Consider the following 19,688-nt stretch of genomic DNA (forward strand, 5'->3'; position numbering starts at 1 on the left):
CTACAAATCTATAATAAAATTAAGGATTAAAAATGTAGTAAATATCAGTTAAAGTGTTGAAGTTGATGCCTAAATTGTAAGAGAAGGAAAATGACGTAATGAAAAGAAACCGCATCTAAAAGTTTTCTTCTTTTGGGGAAACCTCATGCCTAACAAAAAGTATGAGGAAAAAATTAATGAATTGAAAATTTTAATAAAGAAAGAGTAGAACATAGAGTTGTTCTACTCTTTCTTTATTAAAATTTTCATTAAGAAGATTTCTCAATGCAGATTCTTTTCTTCAAATAAAGTCGGAATTGTGCTCTGTATTTGGTATGAAACAAATTTAGTCAGATAGCTTTTTTATGCATCATACTCCAATAGAATAAGTAATTGCTAGATATTTTTGCCTTTTAAAAAAAAATCAGATATTGTGTTTATTTTTTTTAAACAGTCCGACCCTTGAGGTTACCTTTGGGTTAGTTTAAAATATATCTTATCACTCTACTTATTACTTTCTCCATTATTTCTAATGCAAATCGAAATTCAGGAGAAAAATTTGATTTTTTTAAAGTAACTGTGGAAGTTATAAAACATTCACAAAATATTTTAGAACTTTATTTAATTCTTTAAACATAAAAATCCTTATAACATTTTTAAAAGAAATTTAAAACGAAAACATAACTACTTTTTAACAATTAGGGCAAAATTATATAAACTTGTAAACAGTCTCTATAGTTAAAATTAACTTCTTGATTATTATACTTTTATAGTACCGTTCTTTATCTATAAAAAAAAATGAAATGGGGCATAATTGTTGTTTAAAACAGCTATGTCGGATTTGTGAAAGTTGAAAGATAGTTCATAATTTATTTGAAAAAATATATGTTTAAACAGGAAAAAATAGTATCGTGACAACTTAGTTCTTAGTAGGGTCTTAGTAGTTAGTAACTTATTGTCATTAAAAAGCAATTTTTATTATAACCATAGATTTTCTTCCCAAAAATTACCATAAATGCATATTTTGCGTCAGATTTTTTTTTTTTTTTTAGTTGTACTAAACTCGCCAATTTAGCTGCTCGGAACTACGTGCTTGAGTTAATCAACGAAGTAACAACAATCATTCTATTTATTAAAAATTATATGAGAGATCAAACTGCAACATGATCAAGTGTAGTTAAGAAAAATGCTTGCTGTTTTTCCTAGCACGATATTTGATTATAACCAGAATTCCTCTTCATACAAATCGATCCATTTTTCTTTTTGCTCTAGTATTTTTCTCTATCCTTCGGCATATTTTAAATGAAGGAATTTTACATTAATAGGCTTATCAATCTTTGTTAGAGATAAACGCAATTGTAATTCTCTTCAAGATGAATTTTAAATTAAGAATATATTTTGTATCCATGTCAAAAAAAAATCAAAAATATGCTTGTCAAGTGGAAAGAGAATGCATTAATGAACATTAATCTTCATTAGTTGAAGATTGCGCGAAAATTTTTAGGGTTTGTTGGGACATTCTTAAATATGTGTTACTAAAATATGTTAAGTAAAATGATTTTCTTTTCTTTTTTGAAGTAATGAGAAAGCTGTTTCTCTTATTTACATACAAGTAACTTAAATACGTCGAAATTACGTCGAAATTATGTATTTATTCTGCAGTGTAAACAAGTGTGAACTAAGTGTTACGAATATATGTACTTATATTAACTGGCACGCATTATATTAGCATAGACATTTGGTTACTGCAATTAGTTTTTAAATTTTCAGCAAAAGTATTTTCTACAATTAGCATATGAAATACATTTTATTTTATTTTTTATTTATTTATTTATTTATTTATTTATTTATTTTTGTATTTACTAGAAAATTGCCCATTAAGGTATGACGGGGGAAAATTTGCATCTGCATTTAAAGGACGCAACTGCCTTTTTGGCGATATTTCGATAGTTAAAACGTTAACACTAACTCCAGTGGTTTAACATTGAATCTTAGTAGATAGCATTCATTGTTGACCCCTTTTTTGTTTTTTTTTATTTTGTTTTTTTGAATTCACCTAAAACTACAGCTTTACCAGCAAAACAGTTAAGTTACCGGATCCAGTTCAGCCTTGTCAAAATAAAGTATTTCCCTCCATGTAAAACATTCGCAGAAAATATTACCAAGTTTTCATGCTATCGTGGGAGTTTATCTATTGGTGACGTCAGCGTTACTCGATCAATGAATTAGTTATTAAACATATGAGGATTATTTGGCTAATAGCAGTTGGCTTAAAACATTTGCTTCCTACTGTAGTGTCAACACATAACTCACAGTTAGTTTTTTTTTTTTTTTTTTTTTCTCTTATTTACTTTACTTTGATTAATTAATGCATAAATCTGTACTTCTATGATATTAGAAGACCAGAGTTAAGAAAAGATTTGCGTGAATTTAGGAATGGTTAAGCAAGTAATAACAATATAAAAGGTAAAAAAGTTCTTGGTAAATAGCATTGAACATAGCAATGCATAAAAGTGCGCAACAAAGCGGAATTTTTGTAATTAAAAATGATTGTATCTAATGTCCTTATCATAAAAAAAAACTTAACATTTTAAAAAATTAAAAAGTCAAAATAATATTTTACACTATGGAGTTTGTCATAATGCAGTTGATGATACAGCCCACTTGCTGATTCTAGACTTTTTCAAACGAAATAATAGCAGAAGTTTCACATATTTTTCTAAATAACTCTGTTCCTCAATCATTATTTTCCTTTAGTGTCATTAATATTAAAACTGAAGCACTACCTTGTGTATTAAATTAAATTTTTCTTTGAAATTCCAACCCTCTGGTTCTGCATTATTTCACGGAGCAAGTATCCCACTTCTTCATTGATTTTAATTAAAATGTGTTCATATTTGGAAACGGGTAATTATAGAATCATTAATTATGGTTTCTCATTTACTTTTCTCCTTTAATGAAATTCTCAGCTTCATACCATTAGCTTTTTTTCTTGATTTTAAAGTTAAAAAAAAGAAAAGTTTCATGCTTCGAATTAAAACTAAACCCCAAAAACAGTTCCGTATTTGCATGATTCCCTCTCTCTAATTAAAAACAAAATTTTATATAACATTATTTAACTTTATTTAAAGCTTGATTATGCTTTTTTTAAATAATTGGATGTCTTTAATTAATTTAAACCTTTTCAAATATCTTTAAATGTTTTTTTTTTCAATTATATTTTATAAATTTTTAATATATCTTAATAATCTTAAGTTTGTTAAGCATGCAAATTTTCATAAAAACATTTTCTATGTGAAGATGCAATTTCCGCCTAAATAGAGGAGCATTTTGTAAAAGTAGAGACATTTTCTACTATTATTCGCAGCCTTTGTTTTTTCAAAAACTCAGAAAAGCAGAGGATGTTTCAACAAGTGTCGTTTCAATTCAACGTTAGCATGCGGTAAAATACTAATGTGCTAGCAAATTTAACAAAAAATACTGGCCCAACAACATTAATTTTAAAAAAAATAACCTACGATATTTATTGCTATGAAATGATGCAAATCGGTGATATTTCTGCAGATTTAAGAGCAATAAATAAAATTTTATTGAGTTCATATTCCCCGGAAACATTCAAAATAACAGGTCTATAGCTGGATTTTGTTAGCTTCTAACGCAAATTATTGAGCACTGTTTCCTGTCTCTGGGTTGATTCCCTCTGCTCTGACAAGAAATCTAAATTTCAATAGGAAAAAACATTTAAAAAATTAAATTGAAAAACAAAACGTGTCACTGTAGTAGTGGGTGGAGATTCAAATTTTACAAGGTCTTTATTTATAATCTAATTGCATGTAAGAGCAAGTTCGTTAGAAATCAAAGCATTTATACAGTTACAAAACCTTTTGGGACAAGGTGCAAAAAGTCGAACTGCGTTTAGGATATAAACTTCAATTTATTGAGGAAAAAGTTATACAATGACATGTACAGCTTATTGACTACATTAAAAAGAAATACATTACTCTCAAAAACTGAAGGGATCAGTTACATTGCAGACTTTTGGCAAATGCCTTGATGCATAAATGAATACAAACGAGGTTGAAGCATATACATATAAAAATAAACTTAATCAAGATTTGCATCACAGTTGGTAGTTTTCTAGTTGAAGTGTCTAATCTCAAGATTCTATAAGCTGTTTTCATCCAGCGAGACATATTTAGCACAGCCAATTCGTAGTTAGCAAGATAAGGAGAGCATACAGGGTTTGTCCCAAAAGTAATGAGCCTCTTTTTTTTTGCCATGCGAATATACCACGCACACCTTTGCGACCGGTTAAAAATGGTTTAGGGGAACTCTAAGCTTTCCAGAGATACCTGGTTCAGTCGCTTACGAACTCCCGGAGAGATGAGAGGATGTTTTTAGTGAACCTCCACGCAGAGCCTCGTCGTGGTGTGTAGGATGGAGAGAACTTTGGTGCAAAGCAATGCGATAAATTTTGCGTCAAGCTTCAAAAGACGGGGATGAAAACGTTTGATTTGTTCACTCATACCCTCAAGGATGATCGCTTGTTGTACTCGCATTAGAGTGGGCAGAAAAAACTGTTTTTGGAAATATCTTTTTGGATAGTGTGGAAAAGTTGCTGTACGGGTATGTTATCATCCACAAAAAATTTCGCTAAATTTGTTTAGTATTTAGCCTGCCATATTTGACGTTGAAAAATTGAAAAAAAAAGGCAAAAATGTACTTTTTTTCAAAAAAAAAAATAATAATAAATATATAAATAAGGGGGGATCAATAAATAAATAAATTTGAAACTAGTTAGAGCAAACAGTGGAAGTATCTGTCAGTGAATCAGTTGCAACCCTCAAAGACTTTTATGCTTTTCGTATAATGTATAGCTGCGCTCCTTAAAGCTGAAACAAGGAAAAAATGAAAAAAAAAAATAGCAACAATAGTTTTTAAAAGCAGTTTCGAAATAAGTACTAATAGTGAAATGTTACGTGATGCATTACTTAGAATACACATTAAAATATTCAGTCAATTTTATGTACATTTATTCGCCAATTTTTAAAAATGCAGACACTCAAATAAAAAAAGTTATACGAGATGCTAATTAATCTGCGGTTAAAATTGTTTCTTCTGACGGCATTATACTGTTTCTATTATTCCTAAGTTTAATTTACTACTATTTTAGGTATGTTTGACGAATAGAGCACTTAAATATTTAAAAAAAAATGTAAATCCTCTGAGTGACTAGAGACTGAGTAATTGAGTGACAGTCCTTTTAACTGTCCAAATTGAACGTAAATATTCTTCCTTTTCTCAAGCCATTTCTTTCTCAACTTTATGACCTGCTTTCGCCACTTCCTAAGAAACCCCGACAGGAAATGCAATTCTACACCACAGTTGGAAGTAAGCAGTAAGAGTAAAATGGTCTCTTGTGTCCAGCGTCCGTCTTGGGGGAAAGGAAAGTTTCCTGGTCTTTGTAGCAAGTACTGGGTAGCAAGTGCATCGGTCATACATCGCTAACAGCGGATGAAAGTGCAAAAGAAATTTCGCAAGGTATTGTAGGCTTTGCAAAAAAAATATAGTATGAGCTTGCTCTACTTATCGGTTATTTGATGCGACGGAACAAATGTAAATACGGAATGGAAAGGTGGAGTAATTCTTTTACCTGAGACATAAGACTTTTACAGAGGAACATACGTCTGCTGCATACTCATGTGTTGCCACTAAGACATCTTATTCTGGAAATGGACAGTTGCACAAAGATACCACATTCCTATGCTGGGGCTATCAGACAACTTCTTAGAGATTGTAAAAAATGTCCAGTGATCAAATTTAATAAAATTGACTGCAATCTTCTGGCTTTGGATGTAGGAGATATAAAAAAAAATAAGTACTGAACAACAGTATTTGTATCGAATTTGTCTTTCCGTAAAAGATGTAGTCGATCTTCTAGCGTGGCTGACAGTGTGGTGACAGCTCAGGCAAACTCATTCATGCATGATGGCTGACAACTGCAAACCGTTTGTCGATTGTATGTAGGCACTCCAAGTCCATCAGAAAATTTTACACTGCTAGTAAAGTATGTAATGCTAGTTTATGCTCCTATGTGGTTAGAAATAAAAATGAAACCAAACTGCCAGAGTGGTGTCCAACATTTTTCGAAAATGATTTCTCTTGCACGGCAGTTTTCAGACAATTGTCAAAGTTTCCTGAAATAATGCATATTTTGCTCATCCTGAACAACTACTGTTGACAATGTTGTTTGACTCTAGAAAATACATTCGGGAATTGGCAGTTAGGCGCGTTCTCAACTCTAGAAATAAGAAGACGAAGAGCTCGAATGGTGTACGATTTTTTTAGCGTCCTCAACTCAATTTAGAAATCGTTGATTTAGTTGATTGGGCAAACTGTGTTGTAACAGAGCCACATTTTACAAGAAATTTCCTTGTCACAAGCATGCTGTGTAACGTTCTGTGAAACTAATAACTGAAGCTGCAATAAAAGTTTGTGGTGAAACTGCACGAGATGGATATATTCGCTAAGAAAGAACTTGATAACAAGGATATTTGACAACATCATTTGATAACAAGGGACAGTATTATTCGAAAAATAAAATTCATTATGCATGAGGGATTATAAATCAAATCTGAAGATTTTTTTCAAAATTTTAATCAATCTTCTTGTAATTCTAGAAAATGCATGACTCTATTGCGTGATAATAATTACTATGATAAATAGTGTTATTAATTAATCAGTCTACGAATGGGTTTTCAAAATAATTTTCATGTTTTTTTAAAAAGAAATCCAGTATTTTTTTCATTTTTCTCCAATTTGTCATGTCAGAAAGGTGCGGTTAAATTTTCATCAAAATCAATAAAACATTTAATAAGCTCTAACTGTCTCATTGTGTAACATTTTCATTGAATTTCAGCAAAATATTTGGACTTTATTTTGAAAAAATATTTTTGACAAAAAATCACTTTTCTCCTTTTTTACGGTTTTTCAGTGTCAAATAGGACCGGCTAGATATTTTTTAAAATCCAAGTAATTTTTTGTGAGTGCTAACTAGCTCACTACACAACTTTTGCGCGCTATCCAAAAATGGGTTTCAAAAAAAAAAAAATTCGACTGGTTTCGGCCCACCCTAACTAGCATGTCAAAAAGTGGCACAAGTAGTTCACGGAAGGCCGGGAAGAAGTGGTCGATGAGGTTCCTTCTGGGCGTCCATCATCATCATGAACGGACGGTAATGTCACTCGTGTGCGAGATTTGCAGACCAAAGGCCGCCAAATGAGTGTTCACATGATGTCAGAACAATTAAATTTGTCGAAAACATACGTTCATCGAATTGTTACGAAAATCTTGGATATGCGTGACATTTGCGCGAAATTGTGCCAAAAGTTTTGTCCGACTGCCTTCGTTATCAAATCTCATCTGACCCGGATTGGTGTTTTAATGGTGCCACAGCTCCCCTATAGCCCTAATAGACTTCTTCTGGTTCCCAAGGGTGAAAAGGGATCAAAAATGAAAGCATCTGGAAATCCTGAACAACATTCGTAAGATCACAACGAGTTCTCTGCGAGGTGGTTCACTAAAAACGACCTCCCACCGATTAAGGCATGTCTGAAAAGTTTAGAGTCCCCTGCACCATTTCCAATCAGTCGCGAAGGTGTGCGTGGTATATACGAGTGGCAAAAAAAAAATAATAATAATAATTTGAATTTTTGGCATCTTGAATTCAAATTATGTTTTTCGCAATCACGAGCGTGTGTGTTTGTGTAGGCGCATGTGTGTGGGTGCGTGGATGCGTAAGTGTATGTATGCATGTGTGTGAGTGAGTGTTGTGTACGTGCGTGTGCGTGTAGGTGTTCGTGTGTGTGTGTGTAGGCGTTCGTGTGTGTGTGTAGGCGTTCGTGTGTGTGTGTAGGCGTTCGTGTGTGTGTGTGTAGGCATTCGTGTGTGTGTGTGTAGGCGTTCGTGTGTGTGTGCAGGCGTTCGTGTGTGTGTGTATGTAGGCATGTGTTTGTGTCTGTGTGCAGGCGTTCGTGTGTGTATGTAGGCATGTGTTTGTGTCTGTGTGCAGGCGTGTGTGTGTAGGACATGGACGCCACCGCCCAGCAAAAGTAGATTCCGGGGGACAGTGCTCAGGACCAGCCGCGCCGCCGCCGGTGGACGGTGGTGCTGCAGGCCTGGTCCAAGCTGAAAAAGGAACCGGAACATCAAGGACGGTCAAGTGAGAACAATAAGCAATCGTGATTGCTCAAAAAAATGAGGCTCATTACTTTTGGGACAATCCCTGTATGCCTTACTCTATGGCATGTGATATTAGTAAAGAATACTGTTGGTCTTTACTCAATATTGTCAGGTCAACTTACAATCCACTCGCTTAAAAACTACGGACCCCCTTTCAGATTCTCATAGACTTTTTTTTTTTCTTTTTTAATTTTACCGGAGTAAGATTTAGGGCCCGCCGTTGTATCATCAGCAAACTGGAAGAAATACCGCAATGGGAGTTTGTCAAAATGTGAAAGGCAAATGGTCCACTGGAGAGGTTTGCGAGAATTTTGCTCTAAAAGGCGAATGATTCCAGCTTTTAATCCAGTGAATTGAAAATATTTTGAATTATGCAGTAGACAGCACAAACAACTTCTAACAAATATATTTCAACCACGTGACATCCTTATGACAGTCCCGAATAAACCTATTTCAGTTAAGTAAAGCCTATTTTAGTTCAAGACAGGCCCGGTATTTGATTTTTCCTGGAGATGGGGAGTTATGAACTCAATGAAATTTCTTCGGAAAACCATAAAACCTCTGCCACTGATATGTAAAAAGATTAGTTGACGGAATGGCTAAAGGAGTAGTCTAATGCTGTGGTTGAGGTAATTAAAAATTTAAATGTGCTACTTTGTAATGTGTCACTCGTATTTTGGGATTTTTTAAAATAAAATTCTCAAAATTCAGGCTTCTTGCCAGAGCAGAAATATTTAACTCACAGGCTTGAAATTTTACGCAGTAGTTTGTGTTAGTAAGTTACAAAATTCACACAATAAATCTTAAAGTTCTGCGGAAGTTAAAATATTTTGCAAATATTATCTTTATTTGATTTTCTTTCTAAAAATCTTAAGCCACTATACTAATATGTGACTGTGCTTGTCTTATGATTTATTTTTCCTCTCACCATTTCAGTAAATAATAAAAGCTACCGTGCTGGCCAAATTATTAGACTAAGACTGTTTTAAAAGCAAATTATTTATTGATTACATAACTTTAGACACATTAACGAACAGTGAAATAATTATCTAATATTTAGTATGCATTCCCTTGTTCTTGATGAGCATTTAAAGTCTTTTTGGCATACTTTTCACAAGGTTTACACCATTTCTTAACTTTTTAAAAAAGGAGGTAAAAAATCGTTTATACTCACTATTATATATACTCACATACACATACTCACTAATTACCTAAAACTAACTTTGAATATAATAGAACACATTAATAAAAAGAACTAGTGAACTGTTTAAGCTGATTGAGGTTATGTTCCTGGTAGGTAGATAAACTATTACTATTACTATTCCCGGAGCCTCTGACCCCTTTCAGATAACGAAGGGCTGCGTGCCAGGCGCCTTGCCTTCATAAAAACTGAAACAGGATTAAAAAAAGGTAGATAAACAAAGAACATAAACAAAGCAGACTGTGCTGCCACCTGCAACCATTAAATTGTGCTAAAATAACGTAATAATCAGTGTAGGGGAAACCCGGCTAAAGTGGATACTCCGGGCAAAGCGAATTTTGGCTATAACTCCCAAATAATTAGTTGGCCGACAGCCGCATTGTCATAGCCACTGTCGCCTGTTGCCACTCCATGTGCGACAAACACGTCGTCACAAGTTCGCCTCACGCGACGCCAGTGAGCGAACAAAGTATGTTTTGGGGGGGGAAAATATTAGTTTACAAAGGTTAGTGTTTCATTTATAACTTTAATACTATTTGTGACATGCTCTTTGTTATGAGTAGGATTTGATGTACGATTACATAGCTTTCAACTACCCGTAGACGACGAGTTTAGATGCTCTGGTTTTTTGGTAATTTTTAGTAACCTCAAAAATGTACCTGAAGGGCATAGCGGATTGGGCAAAGTGAATACCATATTCTCTTTGCCCGGTCATGACACGTCACTTCATCCGAACCTAGAAGTCCTTCAATATTAAGATCTCAAGACAATTCTACCATTGAAGACCGTCCTTATACTCCCATGGGATCTGAAACAACAGAATAGGTCCAAGGTAATGATGTTCCCGCCGCTTCACCCAAACCTGAAAGTTCTACGAACTACTACAATTCTTCAGTTTTACTACCTATTCCTCAGCCTGTAAAACCAATAACAAAACGTAAATAAAAACTACAGAGATCTACACTCCAGGCAAGTACTCCAGTCTAGGACAATCAAAGACAAAAATTTGAAAAATCAAAAAAGACTGTCATGAAGTAGCTAGATGATGTTTCGACTAAAGCTTCTCAGAAGACTATTAAAAAGGCCAAATACCAAAAAGACTAATCAAAAATCTCTACTACAAAGTATAAGACTGCATAAGAGACTGATAAGAAGGAAGTAAAGAAATTTGATGATGTAAGGTTCATTTTCTGTGATGTGTTCATTGAAGAAGCTGATCAGTCAATGGAAAACAGGATACAATGTCATATTTGTACTTAGTGGTGTCATAAAGAGTGTTCAGCATTCAAAAACTGTAATGATTTTGTTTGTGATAACTGCAATGATTAGTATTGTAGCAGAATTTTTTTTTTTTTTTTTTTTTAAATATGCTCCTAAATTTTGGATGTTGAATTTTTTAAAAAAATTTCTTTGCTTGTTACAATAATTACTGCAGTAATTAGTATTGTAGAAAAATGCTTTTTAATATGAGCCTTTAATTTTCGATGTTTTTTTTATTCTTAAGTTCAGTTTCTTTGTTTGTTATAACAACAATAATTAGCACTGCAGCAAAAAAAAATGTTTTTAAATATGTTCTTTTTATTTTCTACGTTTATTTTATTTTTAAGTTTAATTTCTTTGTTTGCAATAACTACAATAATTAGCATTGTAGCAAAAAAAATGTTTTTTGGATATGTTCCTTTAATATTCGATGGTTATTTTATTTTTAATGTTTAGTTTCATGACAAATAATGTTGCTGTTCGCTTTGCCCTAGTAACGAATCCACTTTACCCGGGGTATTGGGCAAAGTGGATATTCATGCCATTGTTGAAAACTGGTCTTATATCTAATAGTGTAATTAATATTAAGGGCAACTGTTATTGCATTACGCAAGTGCATTAAATGAAGACTGATTATAAACATTTGTTTTAATTTCTAAAGTTATAACTAAACGACAATAATCAAGAAATGCTTAAGGTATCCACGTTACCCGGGTTTCCCTACAGTATGTACTGTATTTTAACAGTAAAATAAATAGTATTTTAGTAAAAATAGTGTACAAAAAACCAAAAAAAAACTCTTTAGCCTAATAATTTGGCCAGCACTGTAAATGCACACGCAGTTATTGGAAATTTAAATTAGTGCAATTTTCACTCACATTACAATTTATTTTATCATTTAAACAGTTACATAAAACTCACCGTTTTCCTATGGAAAGCTGCTGTGAATCTATTTTAATCTAAGAATACAAACCGAAATAGTTTGTAAAACCAAACATTCCAAAAAAATGACTTGGAGTATTGTAACGACAACACTTCCTGCTATTATAGTAAGAAATAGTGATGTGCAAGATTGTTAAAAAAGTTAGATCCACGGATACGGATCCGGATCATTGGTGTCAAGATCCGCGGATACGGATCTCAGTTTTTTTTTTTTTTTTTTACTCAATTCAACTATCCAAGTGTAAAATTTGTTACGGAAGGTATTTCCGTCAGAATAATGGCAGTTTCTTCAAAGAATGTCAACCGCGGCAAAAATATAATCAAGACTATGATTTACTCTTTAAAGAAATCTCCGTTAGAATTGAGGGAGTGTTGGGAGGAATGGTCAGCGCTGCATTAATGCTTAGGTGGAATGTGAAAAATTATTTCTAGCTTACTCAGTAGATGTAGGATACACGAGCAAGAGTGTAAAACTGCTACTGGACAGGCTTGAAGAAAAATTTCCCATTTTATTTCAGCATAAATGCAGCGCTGACCCATTCCACGGAAAACTTCTCCGAGCTACGAAATACAGAGCCGGGAACACCTTTACAAACAGTAAATAGAGAATTTAGTCTCACTTTTTTTAATGGATGCCGAGAAGAACGAAAATGATCAATAACAGAAACCCCAAATCAATAACAAAAACTAATATTAAATTAAAAATTAGAAAAACAAGATGTCCCAGAGAGCCGACCTCATATTAAGATGAACTTCGCGGAGCAGAACACACATTTGTTAACAAATATGAACTGACAGCAGGTAAAAATTTTAAAACATTGAGCTTTTCCTCCTTATCTTCCGACTATGAAATCGCTACTATTCACGCGTATAAAGGCTTAGAATTGCACTTAAAATTTACTTAACAAGATTATAGCTCCTGCTGTATAAGTTGGAAGTTTTAAATAAATATCAAACGCAGAAAACTTCGTTCTTTCAATTAGGGCCAACATTTTTAACCCATATTTTACTATCGTCCTGTATATAGGACAGATCATTTTTATTGCATTTTGGCAATGGTTATCACGTTTTTAGTTTCTAATTTGGTATTTTTATGAACTCTACGTTTGATAAGTACTGTAGACAAAATTTTAGAGTTCAATTATAAATATTTTTATTTTATTTTTATTTTTGAATTTGACAATTTTTTGCAGTTTTATAATGAATAATATAATAATTAATTAAAATAATTGTGTAGAAAATATGCCAATATTCTCTTTCAATTTTATAATTACTAATTATATACATTAGTACTGAGTAAAATTTGCAAAGATAAAACTATATTTAAATAGGTTTTATGAAGGTTTTATTAGCCGTCCTATAAATAGGACGATGGTAAAATCCCTTGCTATGCGCGCTCTATGCAAAAGTAGCTTAGCCGTTGGAAAATGGAGTGGAAAACTTGATTGCTCTCTTTCAAAACTCAATACTATGAAGTTTTCTCGCAACAAGAGTTGAAAGAGCAGGTTTTTTGGGGTCCTAGGGAGTTTTTTGTTGACTAATTTATCATCCGCGCTTAATACGCTGTGATGCTTCCTTCTAAATTGACTAAAAATATTTGCTGTTCACAGTAGGAACGCTGATCTCAGAAGCAAATAAATTAAAGAAAGAGTACATGTGGCATATTGAATAAGAAATTATTAACAACTGAACTAGCTATGGAATATGTAATGTCATAGGAGGATGAACCAATGAGAGTGACCTTGACTTGAAAATATTGCCATCTGATCCAGATATAGTCACTGATGATCGATAAATTCCTGAAAACAATTCTATCATTCTGTAAAGTTACGCTGGTTTTGACGAAAAACTTCTAGACTCCTTGAGCAATAAACATTTCAAAAGGAATCAATACTAATGAAGAAATGAATATATCAAATAAAAACGGCCTAAGTGTGTACCGGAGTTCGCATAACTTTATGAATCACTTTCAAATGAAAATCGTCAGCAGATATCAGAAGATATTGTTGGACATAATTTCAGGAAAACACTCGTGAAACTTTTCGAGAGTGTGGTCGAAAATATGATGAAAGCAGCAAAGGAAAGTGGTATTAAGTAACCCTGGCAAAAGACTAACAACGATTTTTGTTTGCAAACATCAAAATTGAAACACTTTTTGGGCATAATGTTATGTAGCGGATGTTATAATATAATACCTAGTGAAATGGGGAAGATGCTCCCGATAAAGGAACAACTTTTGTTCGTCAAACTATGTCATGAAACCAGTTTTTTCATATCAAGCTTTTTTTACAACTTGACGATAACTCTACTATTGATTTAGATAGCTACTGTAAAGTTCGATTAACTTATAATTTTTTGAATGAAGCTTTTCAAAAAATTGGTGTGTTTTCTGAGCATTCAACCACTGTTGAAATAATTGCCCTTTATTTTGAAAATTAGAGATGAAAAATTTACACAAATGAGAAGATCATGAAGTTTGGTAGTAAGCTCTCGATTGTCAACTCTTTTGGTGGGGTTACCCCTTTCCATTTTATTCTATATCAAAGAGCACAAAAAAGATGTCCAATTCAAAAGATTGTTTCGACTGTCATAACACAGCTAAAAATATGAAAAATGAAAAGAATTACACTCAAGTAACACAGTAAATAATACAGTTGTTGATAATTTGCTGTCCATTATTAAAACTCCAGCAGGGCACAAAACATACATTTTTTTTTGTCTTATAATATTTTTGTTCAACTCAGAAACAAACAACTATTTGAAACGGAAACAGTAAGGAAAATTGGAATGAGAAAAATGTCCCTTAGAACCATCCAACATCTTGAGAATTATGGGATTTTAACATCCGATAGTAAATTTCACATGAAGCACAAGATTACAGCTGTTCGTTGCAATGATGGCTAAGAAGTATCACTTACCAGCAATTTCTAAGATATAAAGTTTTTCAAAAAAAAAAAAACACACACACACACACACACACACACACACACACACACAGAATAATGAAGAAATGAAACAAAAAGGAAAAATATTTCATTTTGTACTAGTGTAAAAATGATGTGGACTTATATGAAAATCATATAGAAATATTATGCATCTATCTGTAATACAAAAAGGTAACGACCGACCATAATTTCGAGATGCCTTTGAAGCAGTACTGGATGCTGCTTGGAAAATGTCGAAGCTGTTTGCTTCAAAGGAAGCCTTAATGCGTATTGAAACCTGTAGAGAAGTTACTATTGTTTACATGGGTTTGTGTGTACTTATAAACATTGCTGAAAAGCAACTGTCTGTCCATCAAAACAAGACTCGAACCATACAGAAGAGCCTTTTGAAGCTGCAGACTGAAAACGTTTTCGTAAAAACTTCGAACTGAAAAAAACACAATAAGTTGAAGCATTGTACTAAGAAAAACAGTGGCAGTTCACGAAAAATATTATTTAGGAATTTGCGTAGAGTGTTGTTTTCCATTTCACACGTAACATAAAGCTTGACTGAAAAACCAAGTATACAGTAGTGGATTGTACCATCGTCCTATATATAGGACAGCTTGTAAAATGGAAACGAATACATATTTGGTAATGTTTAATGTTTTATGTGTATTACTGAGGTCTCCTTAGTCTGTAATAGTAGTTTTTTTCAAAAATATTAAATTTTTCATAATGTGGTACAATATGGGTTTAACGTACGGATAAATTTTTACTACCATAATTGTGAAAAACGTTAAATCGGTTTTTAATTAATATTCCCGGTAATTAAAGTTCTAAAAAAACGAGGCCAAGCTAAGAAAACTTTCGATCAAGTCACCTTTTGAACGAAAAATGAACTATCAAAATCGGTTCATCTGTTTAGGAGCTACGATGCCACAAAAAGACACACTGATGCACACTTTTAAAACTTATTTCCCATTTCTTTTTGCAACAGGGGGGGGGGGGGGGCTATATATTGGCTTCTGAAATATCTTATAATTTATATAGGGAATAAAACCTAATTTAAGAGTATTTTATCCAAATATTTAAGAATTTTTAGAATAGAAAAGATCCGTTTAAGATCCGTCAAAAAAGTAACGGAATCGGATACGGATACAGATCTTTATTTTCCCTCGGATATCCGCGGATACGGATACGGATATCCAGAACATCACTAGTAAGAAACTCCATTGGGAACTAGAGTTGAGAAGTGTGGATTGGGACTGACATTCTCTTTTTCACATGAAAACAATTTTCAGTTTTGAAACAATTGGAAAAACATTCCAAAACAAGGACTAGAAAATAATTCGGGCTAAAATATAGTTTGAAATGCTTATGTTACTGGTTTACAGTTAAAGTGAAAAAAATCAGTATTTGTGTTCTTTTTTAGAGGCTGATTTCGAGACTTCCTCCATAGTTTACAGAATTCCAAAACGAATTCTTGCAAGCCGCAACTTATCAAATTCAAAAGTAAAGGGTGCGGCAAAAATACCTGGACAAGCAATTTTCCATGTAACTTTATTTTAAATAAATAAATTAGCAATATACAAAGATAATAATATGAGTAGACCTTTAGCAACGAATAAACTTTATTGGTTTCGATTGGTAGCCTTTGGCAGTGATACAGAGGCGCAACCCGCTTATTGCAATTTTTAGCCAAGGGCCGCATGTCTTTTACCTTCAATGTACTGTGAAACCTCCGAATAGTGGACAGTCAAGGGACTAGAAGTTTTGTCCGTTATTGGGAGGTGTGCGCTATTAGGAGGAACTACTTAATTTACCTTTTTCAAAATGGGCTGTTGTTCCCTTTGTAGAACACAATTGAAACAATTGCGAAAGGTTTACTACATTTTACGTCAAGTGTAATTAATCTGTTTTTTTCTTAATAAAGGTATACTGACAGCACACACTTGTCTTAAAAAAGCATTTAATCATTTAAAGTAATCAGTTAAAACAGTTTGTCATCTCTTTTTTGCATTACCAACGGCGGCGATTCGGCGGAGCAACCCCCCCCCCCCCCCCCCCCGACACACACTTTTTATGGTTAATTTATTTATTTTATCTCGAGTACCACTATTGCATGATTGACAGTTGGCAATATGACCTTGAATATGGGCAAATCCTTTTCGTGTCTAAAAATTAAACAACCCAATGAAACCACGGCGCCATAAAGCCGACTACTACCGGCGCCGGTCTGCTAAATTGCATCTCCCGAGAGCCCCAGTTAGAAAAAGCGCCCAGTTTCCTCTTTTTTATCTCAACTTTTGAATAGTTGTTGTTTACAAAATTCATTAAAATCTTAATGAATGAACTTAATGAAAAACGTACGTTAATTGTTAGACTGACATCAGTTTTCACTTATCTGCTTCAATACTCTCAAAACTAGCCGTTACAAAATTATGACTTTTTTTTTTCCTTTTTTATTTTTTTGCTGCCCGCAAAAATTACCATGCTTTTTAGTTCTTTTTTTTTTTCTGCCCGCAACTTTTAAGACTCAATCGCTGCCTCTGCCCATTACCACTCTTTTAATTCCAAGAAACAGTAATAAGGAAATGACGGGGGGGGGGGAATATCAGTTGTGGAAGATGAAAAGCTTTGTAAGTAAAGCAAGCAGTTACTAAGATATTCTGTGAAAAGAAAAAAAAAACGGAAGTGCTACGATCGCAAGGGAAATTTTTTGTGAAATAACTGTCCGTTATTCGGAGTGTCCGTTATTAGAGTGAATTACATGGAATGGCCTATATTGAGGGACTGGGACTTGCAAAAATGTCCGTTAATTAGAGGTGTCCGTTATTCGGGAGTGTCCGTTAAGGGAGGTTTCACTGTATCATATTCTTTCTAAAGCTATTGCTTTAGAGAGTCTAAAATTTTGGCTTGTTTAGGGCAGACCTTAGCCTCAAAATAAGCCATACAGGCCATCCACGGGATTGGGGTCTAGCGAGTAGAGCTTCCAATCTACTGATGATAATATTTTTAGGAAAATTGTCTCATTCGCCGTTTGAAATAGTGCGAAGTCTAATTGAAAGGTCCAGGGCGGTCATTCCAAGCTCGTTAGTATGCGAGATCGAGATTTTCGCTCACGTGATATGTTGTGACGTAGAAATGTCCCAAAGTAGTATTCTAATCTACTCGAACCTAGCCGCAAGCTACGTTCGAGTAGATTAAAATGTTACTTTGTGACATTTCTACGTCACAACATATCACGTGAGCGAAAATCTCGATCTCGCAAGCTGACGAGCTTGGAATGACCGCCCAGTCTTCATCTCCGAAATGCTCTTAGGCCCACAGAAATACAACAGATCTAAAATATCCCTCTGGTACACTTTGATTTATTTCACCGCCTTCAACCACAAAAACCAACTATTTTTTGTTACTTGTGTGAATTCCATCACAGATAAAGTCTGACTTCAGATTATTGCGGAGCGTCTACATATATTCTGAGTTTCTACTGACCTATTTGTATTGTTCTTAAGTTGGTTAAACGGTAAAAAGCTGCTCATCAGTTAAAGATATCTCTTCCATTTGCCCGTCTCAAACGTTTCTGGCATATTTGGAGTCAAACAAATTTGTTTTCTTCAGCAAAAGACTGAACTTCTTGAAACTTGTAAAGCTTCTGCCCAAACTCTGTTTTTGGCCTTACCCGCATTGGTTGGGAACATAGCCCACATCCCTCCGTTCACGAACGACTTCTCTCATGAAAACCCCTCACTTTTGAATGGCCTAACGATTAACAAAATGCTCGCTGTTCGTTATTGTACACTTCTTAAACGTCGACTATTATTTTCAATCTACCTTAAAAGAGCTATAGTTAGAAGTTATCAAGCAAACGTCAAGCAAATGAGCTAACGTTATCTTTGGTAAAACAGCTTTAAAATAGCCGGTCTTTTACTTGAAATTGAAAAAAAAACGAGAAGCATTACATGAACTAAGATACATATTATAAATTATTTTTAGCTAAAATGAGCGACAAAAAAGAAATAAAGCCGCTCATTTAAAATAAATTAGTTTACTTCCATTCGGTGATAGAAACTTTTTCCGATATTTTTTGCCGCACCCTGTAAAGCGAAGCAAGCATTATAAGTGTAACTAAAGGTTACCTTTAATGATACTTATGTCTTTAAATTTTAGCACTAGTAGATTTCTGATGTAAAATATGTTAAATAGAAAGAACCAGTTTAGATTGGGCTGCCTTCAGGGCTGGTACGTAGATTTAAAAGCTAGTAACATTCTCCGGGGAAAAAAAACTATAGACTATTCCAAGCTGATCAGCTCTATAGGATTAGCGCAGAAAAATACTGCCACTATCCTGTTATCCTTTCCTGAGCTCGAAAGAAAAAATACATACGAATTTTATTTACTCAGCTCTTCATATTTACAAAAATATTATTTCTAATGAGCATGGAAATCGAAGATAAATAAAACAAAAACTAAGAACTGAAATTTATTTCTGCTTCAGGAATTATATTCTAGTTTCTTGATGCATTAGTGAACTATAAAAATGAACGTGCTCTTGTTAAAACACTGCAGTGTTTTCTGAAATAAACGCATCTTTTGTGAAATCACCCTTCGGGGGAAACGTGCAGTCTCTTAGAAGAAAATTTAAAAGCTCCTGATATAAATTGCTCTCTTGAAGAATAAGGCCGCTAATAAAAGCAAATATAGCTATTTCGTATAATAATGTGAAACTATTTTAGAATTTTTCCTTGCTTTTATAAGCACATAAGTATGAAAGATAAACATATAAGGAATTTATATTTGTGTTAATCTCTTTTTGTGAAAAAATCTATCGACACGAGTTTAACCGGGTGCATTAAAAGAAAGGTAGTAAACTTTTATTAACAATACTGTTGAGATTGCCAAGTTTAAGTTACCATGTGACCAAGTCTCAGTGATATTTAATGAAATTAAAAATAGATTTAAGCATTCAGGAACCATCTTTCTCTCTGTTTTTAGATACAGTAGATTCGGTTCTTAATTTTGCAAAAATCTCGTATTTTGAGATTTTAAAATTATTTTTGTTTAATGTTTTAGATGAAATTCGAAATCTTATAAACGTATCAGGGTGGTAAAATAATGAATAACAACGTCAAAAAGCA

Source organism: Uloborus diversus, chromosome 5, assembly GCF_026930045.1.
Source record: "Uloborus diversus isolate 005 chromosome 5, Udiv.v.3.1, whole genome shotgun sequence".
Taxonomy (NCBI): Eukaryota; Metazoa; Arthropoda; class Arachnida; order Araneae; family Uloboridae; genus Uloborus; species Uloborus diversus.